Source organism: Echinops telfairi, unplaced genomic scaffold (genome assembly GCF_000313985.2).
Source record: "Echinops telfairi isolate 266 unplaced genomic scaffold, ASM31398v2 ScPeMD7_9;HRSCAF=40, whole genome shotgun sequence".
In the NCBI taxonomy this organism is placed as follows: Eukaryota; Metazoa; Chordata; class Mammalia; order Afrosoricida; family Tenrecidae; genus Echinops; species Echinops telfairi.
Genome location: NW_022103906.1, coordinates 38,334,696 through 38,351,926, shown reverse-complemented (window position 1 = coordinate 38,351,926; position 17,231 = coordinate 38,334,696). Strand labels below are relative to the sequence as shown.

Below are 17,231 nucleotides of genomic sequence, written 5' to 3'. Positions count from 1 at the left end.
GTAATTGATAGGATAATAGTCATATACCTAAAAGGAAGACAAATTGATATGACTATTATTCAATTTATACCTCAACCACTAATGAAAAAAATGAGGAAATTGAAGAATTTTATTAATTTTAGCAGTCTAAATCAATCAAATATGCAATCAATTTGCATTGATAATTACTAGTGATTGGAACATGAAAGTTGGAAACCAAGAAGAGCAGTTATATAGAAAATATGGCCTTAATGAAAGAAATGATGCTGGAAATCACATGATAAAATTTTTGCAAAACCAATAACTTATTCATAGCAAGGGCCTTTTTGTAATGGCTTAAACAATTACTTTTTCCCACATCTATGAGATGAGATGATAGAGAAGTTCAGTCTCATCCATCAGAACCAGCATGTGCAGAACAATCAAGTGCTTATATACAATTTGAAGCTGAAGCTGAAAAGTATTACAGCAAATCCATAAATTTATAGGCCATCTGAAGAATATATTTGATGTGTTGAACATTAATGATAACATATATGAAGAAAACAAAAGTGCACTAAAGATATTAGAAAGAAAGACCAAAAATGGATGTCAGAAGATATTCTAAAGCTTGTTTTGAATGCAGAGTATTAAAAGTGAACAGAAGAAACCGGGACTTTCAAGAGCTGACTCGAACACTTACAAAGGGCAGAGCAAAAGGGCAAAGTAAAGTATTTTAATAAAATGTGCACAAACCTGGAGTTAGAAAACCAGAGAGGTAGAATAGTCCTAAAATTTCTCAAACTGAAAGAACTAAAGAAAAATGCATATGTCAAATTTTGACATTGAATAATTATAAGGTGACATTGAATGACACAGAGGGTATCAAAAAGCATGGAAGGAATACGCATAGTCATTATACCAAAAATTACTTGTCAGTGTTTAATATTTCAGAAGGTAGCACACACATGATCAAGAAGAGATGATAGTAGTGGAAGAACTCCAAGCTGCATTGAAAGCATTGGCAAAAACAAACAATGTTCCAGGCATTGACGGAATACCAATTGAGATGTTTCAGTAAATTAAGGCAATGTTGAAAGCACTGATTACCTCCGCCATCAGAATGGAAGACGGCACCCTGGCCAACTCATTGGAAAAGACCCATATTTATTCCTAGTCAATTGAAATGTAATCCAACAGGATATGGAAATTATTTTTTTTAAAGCTTAATTTTACACACAAGTAAACTTTGTTGAGATCATTCTAAAAGCATTGCAGCAACATATCAAGCGGGAGGTAACAAAATTTCAAGCTAGACTCAGAACAGGAGGAGGCACAAGGAATGTTGTTGCTGATATCAGATATATCTTTGCAAAAAGCAGAAAATATTGGAAAGATGTTTGTCCATGCTTATCCAACTGTGTGGTTCACAAATTATGGACAGCATTGTAAAACATGGGAATTCCAGAACACATAATTGTGCTCATTCAGAAAAAGAGGATATGACAGTTTATAGACCAAAAGGTATTTGTTCTAATAGAATAAGAGGATGCTATGTAATTGAAGATCAGGAAAATTGTGCATCAGTGTTGTGTTTTTTTTTTTTCACCATACACATTAAAACTGCATGTGGAGCAATGAAGCCAAGAAACTGGACTAGCTAGAGAAGAATGTGCCATGAGGATTGGAAAAGACTTATTAACAACTTATAATAGGCAGTTTAGATAACTGTTTGCTGATTCAGATCAAAGTTAACAGTTGTTAGAACAGATTGCACCTCAATGTTAAAAAAAATATCACAAATAGGTCAATAAGCAATATCATGTTAAGTCGAAAGAATATTGAAGTCCTCAAATGCTTCGTTTTACTTGGATCCACAATCAATGCTCACAGAAGCAGCAGTCCGGAAATCAAAGGATGTATTCCATTGGGCAGATATGCTATAAAAGACTTCTTTCAATTGTTAAAAAGCAAAGTCATTTTCATGTCTAAGATGCACTTAATGAAGTCATGGTATTTAAAATTGCCTCACATTCAAAAGTTGGATAATGAGTAAAGAATACCAAAGAATAATCAGTGCCTTTAAATTATGGTGCTGGTAAAGGATATAAAAGAATTTCATGGATAGCCAGAAGAACGAAGTAACATATCTTGAAGAAGTACAGGCAGAATGCTCCTTATAAGCAAGGATGACCTGATATTTTGTGTAAAATATTTTGGACATGTCCTTAGGGGAAAGTGGTTTTTGGAGAAGGATATCCTACATGGCAAATGAGAAAGAAGATCTAAATGACATGGACAGACACAGTGACTGCACCATAAAGCTTGACCAGAGCAAGGATGATGGGGATGGTACAGTCAGGATGTTTTGCCCTTTGTTGTAAAGAGTGTCACCGTGAATCAGAACTCACTTGACAGCAGTGGCTTAGGAAACAGGGGTGGGTGGGTGGGAGGGCTAGTTATGGGAAAGACTAGTGGTTTATTTCTAAATATCAATACTCCAACCGATTTGTAGCATTGTTTCGCTGGCTGGATACCTATTTTTTCTTCTGGTTCTGATTCACCAAACAAGTTAGTGGAAAATTCCATTATCTTTCAATTCCATTTTTCCATAAAACTTGAAGGTCTCTTACAGAGTTTTTGTCTCTATCTTTATTAGACAGATTCTCTCCTGAATCTAGCCATTTATTGCGTAGCTTTTGTTCAAAAGAAATAATTTTTAGCATCAAAAGATACTTGGTGGTCCAATTCATGTCTGAAAACTGGAAACATTACTTCTGTACGTCTAAGGCAGGTCTAGAGAAATGTAAGAATCCAGAATCTCCATCTTTGGGTGAAGGAATGGGGAAGCTGGGATATAAATTTGCTACATTTATGCCCCTGAGTCTGTTTCTGATAATAACCTGTAGTATAATGATCTCCTCAGCTATTCATTTAGCCTTTTTTTTTTTTTTTAACATTAGACCCAGGGGAGGCTGTAAGGCAATAAGACTTTGAACACTTCAAGGACTATCTGTTTACTTTAATTATCTTGGGTTATCTCCTCTCCTCTCTATTTACCAGCAGTCACAATACCTACACATGAATAGGAGGAAACCAATGCATGAACAAATGAAGAAATACATGAAGTTCCGAAGTATAGGAAGAAGGAATCAAAACTGGGCACTAAAAACTCGCCACCAACGTGTTGTTCTGGTGTTCTGTGGCATTGACTCTAATTCACGTTAGACTCATTATGACAGAGTAGAACTTCCCTGGGATTTTCCTAGGATGCAATGTTTATGGAAGCAGGTGGTCAGGTCTATTTTCCCCACAGAATTTATGATGGTTCAAACCATCAATCTGTAGATTAGCCATAGAACACTTTGTCATTATACAACCAGGCCTCCTTGTCAACCATGGAAATAACCCCCCCAAAATTCCTAGCTGCATCTTTCACTCTTCAATAAGAACCACGAGACTTTCTTGTTATCTTGAGAGATAACAGGGCATATCAGGGCTACCACAAAAGCAGGAAGTGCTGGGACGTGTGAATTGTCACGTTTTTGATGCTAAATGCCAAGGTCAGGTAACTCAGAGGTTACATGCAATTCTGTCATCAAAAACAACGTCTTTTATGAGTGAACACATTTCATCTTTTCTCATCACAGTTTATTGTTTTTTAAAGCACTAACACATTAATTTTACTGCCAAAGAATTGTGTTTCTTATTATTATTTTTAAATCCTTTCCTTCATCTGTGTCAGCAGCTGCACTTGGAACTCCCATCTGATTCCAGGAAGAATTCCCAGAGCCGAAAATGGGGAAGACACACTTGCGGTGTCAGGAAAAACCTGTTTAGTTAGAGTCTTATCTTGGTGCCCTGGTGCCCTTTTTAAACAAATGTATTGGATTTTTGCACTTTATTGCTGCCTCATAGCCCAATATCTAAAATAGGCCTCTCTAATTTTGTGTGTGAGAGAGAGTTTACTTAACAAACGACCCCATATTGCCTTAACAGGGAAGGTTGTTACCATGGATTATTGTACACATAGAACAACAAGTATAATGCTCCCACAGCTTCCTAGCTTTTAACCTTCTTTTCTTCCCCTGCTTCTAGCAGGTTCATGAATCACAAGGTGGGCCATAAGCACACTGTAGTGAATAAACTTTCAGCTTGCTCTCTCTGAAGCTCATGCATTTCTGTAATGTGCCACTCTGATTGAACAAGACCTTCTGGAAGAAATGATTGACACAGACTATTCCCAATGGAAATTTCACTTGTAGAATATCTCAATTAATTGTTACTGCCAAGTTCACCAATTGAAGTTGCCAGCTGTTGCCCTTTCGTCCACTTGATTTTGGGTCTTCTTGTATTTATAATCATAATTGTATGATTAATAGTGACAGTAGCTTTTATCAGAAACATCCAGCAGTGGCAGGGATGGAAATAGATTATTAGCTGAGTAAATTCAGGGAGGAGGAAGGCTACAATGTTGGCATTTTAGCTGTGGGAAATTTGTCTTCCAAGGGCCCATCCCCATGCAAAGAAAGAATCATGCATAACTCAAAAGGGAGAAAGTTAGTCCTTAAGCTGAAACTGCTTTTCAGACCAGAAGATTGGGTAAAATTATGATGCAGAAATGTCTTGTCAAAGTATTGTGAGCTTTTCTCTCCTCCTTATTCTTCTTGTAATAGTCTAGTGCTGGTCTTTCCTCGCTTTAGTCTCTGTGTGGAGCCTACTCCCAATGGCTCCTTTTGGATGAATATCTTTGGTTTAGATTTTAATTGAAGCACTGCCTGATCCCAAATGATTCTGTTTTATTGTTCATAATACCAAAAACCAACTACCATTAAGTCTTTTCCAACTCTTAGCCACCTTGTATAAGGTATCAAAGACCAAGTCTTTCCTGGAGTAAATAGTTCATCTTTCTCACTTGGAGTGGCTGGTGATTTCCAACCACAGACTTGTAATTAGTAGTCTAATGCCTCATTCACAGCTCTCTAAGGGCACCTTAGTTCTATAATTTCTCACTCACTGCCATCGTGTTAGACAAGGTTCTCTAGAGAAACAAAACCACAACACTTATGATGATGATGATGAAGATAGATAGATAGATAAATAGATAGATACAGCACAAAGGAATATGACAGCCAATTAGTCCACACAATAGTCCACAAATGGTAGTTTTGGCAGAAGCATTGTGTGCAGGGAAGCAAATCCATATCCAAAGTAGGTGTCTATTCCAGTAAGAACAAAAATGCTGCCCCCTCCATGATGGAACTGGCCCTATATAATCAACCTGCCTCCAGGTTACTGGTTGATCTCCCTGAAGAAGGGTACATATCTTAGATTCCATGTTGGCTTCTGCTGCTGGTAGATGGGGAACTCAGCAGTGGCCAAGTCAGCCTTGGTGAGTGGAAATCCATGTTGCTGCACCCTTGCATAACCTCCATCCCTGCCACCATGTCCACTTTTTCATGTGCCCATTGGGCGATAACAGGAGTGGCAGAGGAAAGATGAAGACTAGTCTCCACAGCGCATGCCATCTTATCCACTTGATTGTTAAATGTCTCCTCTTCAGAGGTAACCCTTCGATGAGCATTCACATGAGACACATTATCTTTACTTCCTTGACCCATTCAGAGAGGTCTATCTACACACCTCTTCCCCACACTTCCTTATCACCAATGTTCCAATCATGTTCCTTACAATTCCCTGACCAACCAACCAGCCAGCCATTAGCTACAGCCCATGAATCAGTATACAATCTCATATTTGGCCATTTCTCCTTCCCGGCAAACAGAACAGCAAGGTGCATTGCTCAAAGTTTTGCCCATTAAAGGCATTTCCCTTCACCACCGTCCTTCAGGAAGATCCCAGAAAGGGGCTGTAGTGCTGCTGCTGTCCACTTATGAGTGGCGCCGGCATGTTGTGCAGAACTATCAGTAAACCAAACAGGAAATTTCTGTTCTTCAGTTAAATTATCATAAGGAACTCTCCAGAAGGCCATAGGTGCAGACTGGGAGAAGGAAGGTATTGTGACAGGAGTGGAGACTGTGGGCATTTGGGCCACATCTTCATGCAGCTTATTTGTACTTTAAGGTCTTGCTCTAGCCCAATCTCGTATATACCACTTTCCTTTAACAATGGAGTGTTGCTGTGCTCGTTCAACTTTATGACTCTGTGGGTCAGACAATATCCAGTTCATGATAAGCAGCTCAGGCCTCATATTGACTTGGTGGCTCCTGATGAGACGTTCAGTCTCCACTAAGGCCCAGTAATAAGCCAACGGCTATTTTTTCACAAGGGGAGTAGTCTGCAGAGGATGACAGTACTTTACTCAAAAAATCCCAGCAGTCTTCATTGTGATTCAGCAATAGGGGTCTGCCAAAGACTCCACACTGCATCTTTATCTACAACTGACACTTCTAGCACCATCGGTTTGCCAAAGACTCCACACTGCATCTTTATCTACAACTGACACTTCTAGCACCATCGGGTCAGCTGGATCATATGGTCCCAGTGGCAAAGCAGCTTGCACGGCAGCCTGAACCTGTTGCAGAGCCTTTTCTTGTTCTTGTTCAAAATTGGAGGCCTTTCATGTCACTTGATAAATAGGTCAAAGTAGAACACCCAAGTGAGGGATATGTTGTGTCCCAAATCCAAAGAGGCCCACTAGACGTTGTGCCTCCTGTTTAGTTATTGGGAGGGGATGGGGGGCATCTGAAATAACTAATTCTTCACTTTTTTAACAATGTCTCAACATGCCCCCACCCCACTAGACTCCCCCAAATTTTACTGAGGTGGAAGGTGCCTGAATCTTTGTTGGATTGATTTTCTCACCTCTTGCACACTGATGTTGTACCAATGAATCTAGAGTCTTTGATACATCTTCCTTAACGGGTCCAATAAGCATGATGTCATCAATATAATGGGACAGTGTGACATTTTGCAGAAGAGACAGGCAGGGCTTGCTGAGACATTTATCTCTTTGCCCTTCAGTCAAACTGTGACCTTATTAATCCCATGTGTCCTGTTGGCCAGGTTGGCACAATAATCCTACCTATCATAGCCATCAAGTCTAGTTTGACTTCTAACAGCCCTGGCAGTCAGGTAGAATTGCCTCTGTGGGTTTCCAAGATTATTTTCATACTTCTTGTTGTTATTATTGTTAAGTAGAAGTCAAGGAATTAAATGACATGTTGTGTTGGGTCAATCTGCTGGAGAAGACCTAGTTGAAGGGTTAAAGAGTAAAGGTGCCACCTTGGGTTTGCCTGACCCAAGTCCCTAGAAAAGGATACCGTGCTTGATAAAGCAGAGGTTCAGAGAAAAACATGACAGCTCTCAATTAGATGAATCAACACAGTGAGTACAACAATGGGGCTCAAGCATAACAACAATTGTGAGGGTCATAAAAGACCAAGTGGGATTTCAATAGGGTGGAGACAGGGTCCCTGTGAGCTGGAGCTGCCTCGATGGTACCAGCAATAAGAACAAGCTCCGTAGCCAACAGCAATGAGGCAAAAACACTATCATGAGGCAGCAGAGCAGAAACTACAAGCCAATCCCACTATCTCCTATGGTCCATGGGTCATCACCTATAAGGAAAATGCTCACCACTGTAGAGGATCAAGCTCAGAGTGATCCAAAAGGAAAATGCGCTTGATCCACTGCATTCAGAAAGCCATGCAGCTGCTTCCCAGCAAATCTTGTCTCCTTTAAAAATGCTAAGGACACTTTTGAATAAATATGTCCACACTGCTTCCAGTTGCTGGTGTTGGACAGCGTTGAGTGTGCCTCAACCCTAAGTTCAAACTGACACACAACATAAAGGAACTTCTTAATTAATTAGCAATAAGCTATACATTCAGTTACAAAGAAGCAAAAACTGTGAAAAAGTACAAAGACTCGAAAGGTGTCTTGCTGATTACTTGTAAAACAGGCAACAGCACAGTTACATGATAAGATACAAGTAGAAGATTTCTCGAGAGCAATCTTGGCACACCTACTGCTAGCCTCACTCTGACACCAAAGAGGCAAACTCTGAGCTATGCAAACCGAAATCATGATTTGTCCGGTTCCAAAGGCAAGAGCCCTGCCTCGACATTCAGAACATCTACATCTGAACAGTCAACGCTCACTTTCTCTTCTCGAAGAATATGAGCAAAAGAAACATTTTTCTCAACTGAATTCTTAGTTATCAAGAATCCTGAAAAACTCCAAAGATCAACTTCAGAAATTTCTTGTTTTCTTGTATGAGATGGATTTTGAAAATTAAAAAATGTCTAATGTAATTTCTGAAACTAAGACTAATCAGAAAACAAAGCAGAACTAGAACCACCTATCAAATCCTTCAAGTTGATCCTTTCAGTTGCTGCGTGTTTTCACATACCATATGAATATGTCTGAAAAACTGTACTGCTCAAGGAATAAAGTTAAACTACATGCTTGTTTGAAGAAAATTTCATGGGATGTTTTTGGTTTCAGTTTTAAAGATGATCTCAGGGCAATTGTTTCCGATGTTCATCCACCACACAGAAAGTCGAGAGTCCATGAGGATTTTAAAGTTGCTTCTACATTTTCCCTTTTTGATCAGGATTCTTCCATAAAATCTTTGATCAGAATGATGAGTATCCAGACACCACCAAGTTCTTGTAGTTTCATGACTAAAGGTTTAGTTAGGTCTGGAGACAATTTACCATACATTCCACTTTTGCCTTCTATTCTTTATTTCTCTTGTTGTTCTAGGCAAATAGAAACTAATTATCAGAACATTAATGGCCACTTGTACATCTTTAAGACACCAAGTACTACACAACAAGCTAGGAGTTAGAACAGAGGCATTAAACACATTATTGGGATGTCCAATGAAACTAAGATCCTAAACTTAAAACTAAGAAGCCAACCCCAAATCAAGTGTTTGGTTGTATATAAGCAGTTTCAGTCTTTACTAATTTTATTTTATTTTTGAAGGGAGTGGGGGTTGGAAGACAATTTTATAATATAACTATCTCACAACTTTTAGCAGTTAAACATTTTACAGGTGCACAACTTTTGACATCAATGACAATAACTGACTGCAGAATTCCATACTTAAGGCAATTGTTCAATCATTTTTAACCTCCCACTTTCTCTTACCCCTGGTAAACACGAATCAACTTTGGTCTTTATGTACTTTTTTTTTCTTATCTTTTATTATATTTATTTTAATTTATCATTACTTGGGCATTAATTCATGTGGGGGGGGCACCACCCCCGCAAAAAAGGAAAAAAAAGTTCCACTGGATGGAGTTTTTGTAGTATGCACATTTCCTGCTAGGCAAGCATTGAGAACTCACTCTGAGTTAGTGCACCCAGTGGCATCACCTGGGAAGGTTCTCTCTGGCCATAGTGAATTTTTTCGTAAAAGCAGTTTCGCTCAAAACTTTTTTTGTGATGGCCAATTTAAACATGCCATGTTTTGAAAGAACAGCTCTGAAGCAAACCAGATATTTCCCCAAGGTCATTGCTGGTGACAAGACATGGTGCTATTCTTAAGACCCAGAAAATAGACACTAATCAAGCCAGTGAAAGACACCATTGTCACCTCGTCCCCTCACTGCCCCCCCACAAAATCTCGTCAAGTGAATTTAAAGATCAGGCCGATGCCCATTTGTGTTTTTGAAATGAGGGGTATGGTGCAATTGGAGTTTGTTCCACCAGGTCAAACTATGAAGCTTTCTGTTTAGAGGTTTTGAAAAGATTGCATAACAGTGTGAGACAAAAAAGGCCTGATTTGTGCCAGGCAGGGGACTTTTTTACCATAACGACAATGCACTTGCTCACACAGCCACCTCAGTGTGAGTTTGGGGCAAAAAACAGCATGCCTCTCTTGCACCACCCATCTTACTCACCTGACCTCACTACATGCGACTTCTTTTGGTTTCTGCAAATTGAAGAGGGACATGAAAGGAAATGATTTGATGACATAAAAGAGGTGAAGTTAAAATGAGGGAGGTGCTGTCAGCCATCCAAACAGATGAGATTGAAAAATGTTTACAGTAATGGAATTGCTGATTTGACAAATACATTAAGTATAATGGAGAGTACTTTGAAGGTGATAAGGTTGTTTTGTAAAAAATCTATATTAAATACATATCTTTGGAAAAAAAGAAACAAGAAAATTCTGATTTGGGGCGTGCGTGTGTAATCCCTTGTACATCATATCATTCCACACTTTAATCATGTCAAGCAGTATTATATGATTTCTACCACAATCAGTTTCCAAACATTCCTTTTCCCTGCACTCCTTGGCATTTTCTCCCTTTTCCCCACCACCACCACCACCACTCTACATTGCTCCCCACTCCACCCCTGAAACCCTTATTCTACTCTCCCTATAGGTTCCTCAGTCCTGGGTTTTATATACTGAGAAACAGAAAAACATATACCAGAACTTCAAATGGGTAATCCCCCAAAGACATAAAACTTTGAGGTAAACCCTAATATGAACAACAACAAAACAAAACAAAAATGCAGAAAACATATTGAAATGTTGAAAACCAGATTAGGTCCAGCTGCATCAGAGGGGACATCAACTGACAACATTTTAACTGGTTTATCCCTTTGATCTACACTCATCTCTCCAGTGCATTCTGTTTCTTATCTTTTTAAAGATATCTATTTGTTCATTTGTGACTGAATAATTTCACTCAGTATAATGTCTTCAGGTCCTGTAACAGATAGTAAGACTTCACTTCTATGGACCACGCAATAGTCCATTGAGTGAATATACAGCATCCTGTTTATCTATTCATCTGTTGATGGGCATGTACATTGTCTCCACCTTTTAGAAATTGTGCATAGTGCCATAATAAACATTGATTTTGTTTAGTTCCAAGTCTATATACCTAGGTGTAAAATTGGTCATATGGTAGTTCTATTTTCCATACTTTCTGAGAGTTTTCATGTTTTCCTTTCTTCTGTCTATTATATGGGATAACCCAGATGCAAAACTCAATTGCTATATCATTTTTTAAACACAGTGTTCACTCACATTCAGCACTTTGAGGATGATCCAGAGCTCCAAGGGAAAAACGCACAGTTTCTACAATGAAGACATTGGGATTGGCTTTCTATCAATTATTTGGCTCTTCTTTTTCTTCCTCAACTTCTGGGATAAAATAACCCCTCCATCTTTACTCATGTAGGATAGTTATTACTTCTTTTAAGATTCTCAGGAATTTTACCTCTTATGCCAAAAACATTAAATAATGTCTTCTAAAACACAGAAATCTTTAGGAATTAAAGTATATTATTGAGGGGGAAGGGGGCATCGGGGGAGGAAGGGAGAGAGAGGGAGAAGAAATTTCTATGCTACTCTTTATCTCTGCCAAATTTGGTTTAACTTTAACATTTTCTATTTTTTGAGGTTAGAGATAATGAAAAGGAAATTAAATAGAAACTTTGTATCTTCTTTTCTTTTTGAATAAAGCATCAGAAAACAAGGCATAGTAAATTCAAATAACAAAGAATTCAGAAAACACACACACATACACACACTTCACCATGTCTATTTCTTATGTTTATATTACTTGGCAACAGATAAATTTATAACTTGGTTATAATTCAAAATATTCTTGTCAAGAATACAATGCATTTTTTTACATAATTGTTATGAATCCCAGAAGAAGTGGCTTAATATAGTTGCACTGAGCATTCAAAATAATAAAATAGCAAACTCAAAAGACAAAAACTGCCATCCATCCAGTCAATGGTAACTCATAGCAACCCCCTGTGGGTTTCTGAGACTTCAACTGTTAACTGTTTAACTGTTTACTGTTACTTTAACTGTTTTCTAAGTAGAAAGCCCAGTCTTCCCCCCACAGAGCTGCTGGTAGTCTCAAACTGCACAACATGTGTATCACAGCACAAACCTAACTACTACACCACCAGGGATCCTATAAAATACTAAAGTGGATTTCTAAAATGACTGAGTCAAAGTCATCTAATCAAACACTTCTCTTTCGAAGAGCAAGAAATCGAGACTGGGAGATAGTAATGCGTTTGCTCTAAGGCCATGCAGACAATCCCTGACAGAGTCAAGTCCCGACCCTGTTACTCCGAAGAGAGATCCCCTTTTCTATTAATCTGTGCTATTGTTCCTTCGACACGCAAGAATGCTGCCTAGTTACTAATCTTATTTCCCACCAAATGGATATTTTTATATCGAGACATGTTTACATGAGCACAATTCATACATGTTTTCAAATGACCAAGGTAATTTAAAATAGGATTTCATCATATGTTGTTGATACTGTTATCAGTGGCCATCTAGTCAGCTCCACGTCATGGTGACTTGATGTAGAACAGAAAAAAGCATGGCCCAGTTCTGTGCCTTCTCCACACCACTGATGTATTGGAGGCCATTGTTGAAGTGATTGCATCAACCGCTCTCATTGAAGGGGCTTTAAGACCCTCTGCTCTACCAAATCTAGTGCTTGCTGCTTCTTAATGGCATGTTTAAAAGAAGCAAGCTGAAGTCTCACCATCTTCTTTTCCAAGCTACACTCTGATTGCATGTAAAACGCAAAAAACCCTGTTGCTGTGGCACATAGGGCAGAATAGAACTGCCCCATAGAATGTTGGGGGTTTTAACCTTTGCTCTTTCTAGAAGAAGACTACCACATCTTTCTAGCTTAGAGGGGGTTCAAACTGCCAATCTTTTCATTTAGCAGCTGAGTGCTCTGCCACTATGCCACCAGGCTCCTTTACATGGATTATATCCAATATTATCAAGTGGATTCCAATTCATCAAGACTCTATATAGGGTTTCTGATGCTGTACAATTTTATAGGAACATGAAACCTTATTGTTCTCCCATGAAGTGACTGGTGGCTTGGAACCACTTATTTTTGGTTAGCAACCCAAGGCTTACGCAACAGGGTTCCTGTGTGTGTGTCAGTCTGGTTTATTGATTCATACACTAAAACCAAAAACCAAATTCATGGCCATTGAGTCAATGCTGACTCACAGCGACCTGCTGTGTTTCTGAGACTTTAACGGGTTAGAGGAGTAGAAAGCCCACTCTTTCTCCCATAGAGCTGCTGGCGGTTTCAAGTTGTGCATCATGCGGATCGCAGCCCAACACATAACCACCGCAGTGTAAGTGTTTCATGCACAGTGCTTCCTACATGAACTAGCCCTGAAGATCGAACCTTGCACAATAGCCAACAGTACTGAAAAAGGATATGATAGGATGTGGATTTTTTTTGAAAAACTTAATAGAAGGGGCAACTTCTTAACCCTCACTTCAGTTTTAGAATGTTAAGTGTGTTAACCTTATGTAACCCTGAGTAAACCACTTCCACTACTGTGTTAATCTGGGTACTTTAGAGAAACAAATCCACAAAAACTCATGTATAAGAGAGAGTTTTATATAAAGGTTAAGTGCGCATCAAGAAAACATCCCAAACAGCACAACTTGTGACCAAGCCTACAAGTCTAACATTAATGCATTAACCCATAGGTCCAAGACCAATCCACAAAGTCCTCCTCCATCTCACAAAACAGACGGAATGATGCCGCCTGCAGGAGCAAAGCCGAGTCAGTGAATGCGTAAGCATCTCAGCGCTGGCAGGGGTCTCCACATGGCTGTCCCAGCACCCAGGGCTGCATGGGGTAGGTCCATGTGGCTTCTCCTCAGGGTTGTCTTGCAGAAAGTGAGCCTTGCAGTTGTACCCTGGTCTGACCATCAGAAAACAAAAGACCTGAGAATTAGAAAGGCGAGGCTCAGGGAGCCATTTATCCCTCCGCCCTTCAATTAACCCCACATGTGTTTCTCGGCCAGGTTGGCACACTACACTAACTACCTCACCTACTCAGCCCGAGTTTCCTCACCTGTCAAGCAGGGATGCTAGTACTTGGTTTGCAGCATTTGGTTCTGCTTTATAAGATAATACATATTAAAGACCTAAGCTCGTATTAGAATATGCACTAAATATTTTAAAATTTACCTCCTCTCTCACTTGTAATTTCAATTTTAAATTGAATAAGTAACCAAAACTATGCATATCTGTTTCCTAAATCTGAACCCTGCTGGCACAGTGGCTGTGCACTGGACTGCAGTTCCAAACCACCAGCTACTCCAGGGAGAAAGATGGGGCTTTCTCCTCCTATAATGAGCTATAATCCCAGAAATCCACACGGGCCAGTTCTGCCCAGTCCTATAGGGTATTCATGAGTTGGCATCTACTCAATAGCAGTGAGGATTAAAAAAAAAATCCTAAATCATTTTCAAAAGAAATCAGTCTTCAATGTTGTGTCTCTCTAGGGAATGTTCCAAAATAAATAAAAATAAAAGAATGAAACATTGCCACTGAGTTTTTTCCAACTCAGAGTGACCCTGTAGGTCAGGGTAGAACTGTTCTTGTGGATTTCCAAAACTTTAACTCTTTCTGGAAGCAGACAACCCATACTTCTTGGAAGACCTAACTGGTGGGTTCAAACTGCTGATGCTGGGGTCATGAGTCCATTACATAACCTACGATGCCAGGGGTCCTTTCTAGGGAGTGTAGTAATATTTAAGTATGTGTTAGCTTGGGTAGACTAGAGAAACAAATTCATAGACACTCATGCGTATGAGAAAGAGCTTTATATGAAGAGTAATTGTACATTAAGAAAATCCCAGCCTAGTCCAGATCAAGTCCATAAGTCTGATATTAGCCCGTATGTCTGATCCCAATCTATAATGTCTTCTTCAGACTCACGAAACACATGCAATGACGCCAAATGCAGGAAGATCACAAGCCAGTGAGTGGGAAATCTTGCGGATCCAGTGGCGTTGTAAGCATCTCAACCCTAGGGGTCTCCATGTGGCTCCTTCAGCTCCAGGGCTCTAGAGTAGCTCCATGGGTTCTTGTCAGCTGCAATGTCTCCCAGGAAGTGAGCACATGTGTCCTGCCTCTAGTGAGCTTTTTATCCCCTTAGCACCTCCAAACGAGGTTATCAAGCTGCGACCTGATCGACAGGCTAAACTCCACCCCTTCACTTTTCAGCCTCAAAGTGACAACATATTCTGTAACTACCACAAAGTATATCTTGATAACAGTAAATTTTTTAAAAAAATAGCATACCCATTTATGATAGAATTGCTACAGAGTTTCAAAGAATAGGGAAGTCAGGGCCTGACTGATCATTTTTCAGAACACAGGGAAAGTATGTGGGTATTTGGTAGATCAATTCTCAGTGCACCTTCTGAAAGGAAAAGGACAAAACCCTCATTTACTAAAACTCTAAAGAGATTTTTCAGGCCAGTCCCTAGTCAGTCCTCCAACCCTCTTTGCGTTGAAGCATTTATTCCCCAGTACCTGGTGGTCTTGTCCAGATCTCCAAAAATGCATTGAGCCCCAAGCAGTGTGGGAAGCACTCAGCTCCTTGGGCTGATACTCAGGGTTCTCTGTGGCACTCTGAAGAGGCATGGCACATGTGCTTATCAGAGAATCAATCCTTTTATCCAGCACCTCCTTTTCTTCAGGAGAAAGCAAGTTGGTGCTATTACCTCATCCAGAATAATTACCTCACATTAAACTGTTTATTCTCCTGAGAAAGGTGTTTGGACGCAGGTAGCACTTTGGCATGAGAGATGGATTTTTTAAAAGTATTTGTATCGATATTGAGAGTAGGCTGTGGGGAACTGTTGGGAAGATTTTCTTTCAAACCAAGACCTCATTTTCTATTGGGAATACCCGGGCAAAGGGGGTCATGCTCTATATTTGGGCCGGCTGAGTTCTAGTACTATTTTGGGGACCCAATGCTGGGAGACATAATGCTGAGATGTAGAGGACAGGGCTGGAAGCCCAAACCAGGGTGTGTTCCTGGCTCTGAAACTGTGGGCCATCGATAATCTCAAAGTCTCTCTTACTCTATGGAGAAGAGGGGGAAAAGAGACTTTCAAGAGCATTTTAATAAAGATTTCACAGTGTATTATCAACAAGCCATGCAGGGGTCCTCGCACTAGGGCCCGCGGGCCTCATGCGGCCCCCCGAGGACATTTATCCTGCCCGCCGGTGTTTTTGCCACCGCTGCCTGTCCTGCTTAGCAGCCGACTTGTCCAGAGTCCATAGGAACTTGTTCATAGTTTATTTTTAAACTGTAGTCCGGCCCTCCAACGGGTCTGAGGGACAGTGAACTGGCCCCCTGTTTAAAAAGTTGAAGACCCCTGTCAGAGTCTTATTGCTCTTGTTATAAAGGCATAAACATCAAACAAGCACACACCTCTCCTCTTCTGACACATAAAACTAAAACCAACCTTACTACCATTGAGTTAATTCTGACTCTGCCCTTGTGGGTTATGGAGGGCTGCAAACCTTTACCTGAGCAGAAAGCCTCACCTTTCCGCAGTGGCACTGCTGGTGGGGTCACCTGCTGACTTTGCAGTGAGCAGCCCTCTCTTAACCTGCTCTCCATCCTATCAGGGCGCCTGCCTGACACTTGTAGGAGGGTAATTCTTAGGGCCCAGATTTTAATAAAATCGCAGCTAGAAAGACAGGGCCTTCTACTGCAAAGAGTTAGCCTTGGGAAGGTACAAGGGCAGTTCTACTTGTTTTACAGGGCTGCTCTGAGTCTGCATCAACTCCATGGCAGTGAGTGAGTTAGCTTGTTTGTTTAATCTGGACTGAAGGATGCCTGCTGGCAGGTAACATGCTCAGTTACAAACAGGCAGGTTGGTGGCCTCTCCAAAAGAAAAAATGTGAGTCTACATATTTCTAGATTACAGCGTCAGCAATCCTCGGAGACACTTTGCTCAAAAGTTTAGAGATTCTGGAATTATTAGGACAGCAGAAGGGAGAACGGAAAATTAAATAATTAAACTAAAAAAAAAAGGATCGTAAACCCTTAGTGCACTCAATTTTGCAATATTACCATCTTCTACTTTATATTCATAGATATTTAGTATAGTTGCAATTTGTGATAATGAATTTGGTTCAGTGCTGCGTTTTCCTTACTTGGCATTTATTTGAACGAGTTTCTCTGTGTGTCTGTATATACTTTATCCGGAGTGATTTCTGCCTTGATGTTTCACAAAAGAAGGAGAGTCAGGAATTTGGAAGGGCTCAAAGTTGAAAGAAAGTGAACGGGTTTCGTGGTAGCAGCACAGTCCGTCAGGACACTGCATCTTTCTGCGCCGCCTTTGCCGCCAAGAGGGCCGCGAGCATCACTCACTCGCGCGCCCGGAGCCGAGCGACGACCTACCCCTCTCCTCTAAGGCGGCTCGCCGTCCTTTCTCGCGCCCAGCGAGCTGTCGGCGGCGC

The 17,231-nt window shown here is 40.3% G+C and overlaps 1 pseudogene; it reads left to right on the top strand.

Moving 5' to 3' along the window:
• The first annotated feature begins 2,222 nt into the window (after nucleotides 1-2,222).
• LOC101641867 lies at nucleotides 2,223-8,696 on the top strand (annotated as a pseudogene).
• Nucleotides 8,697-17,231: the final 8,535 nt, after the last annotated feature.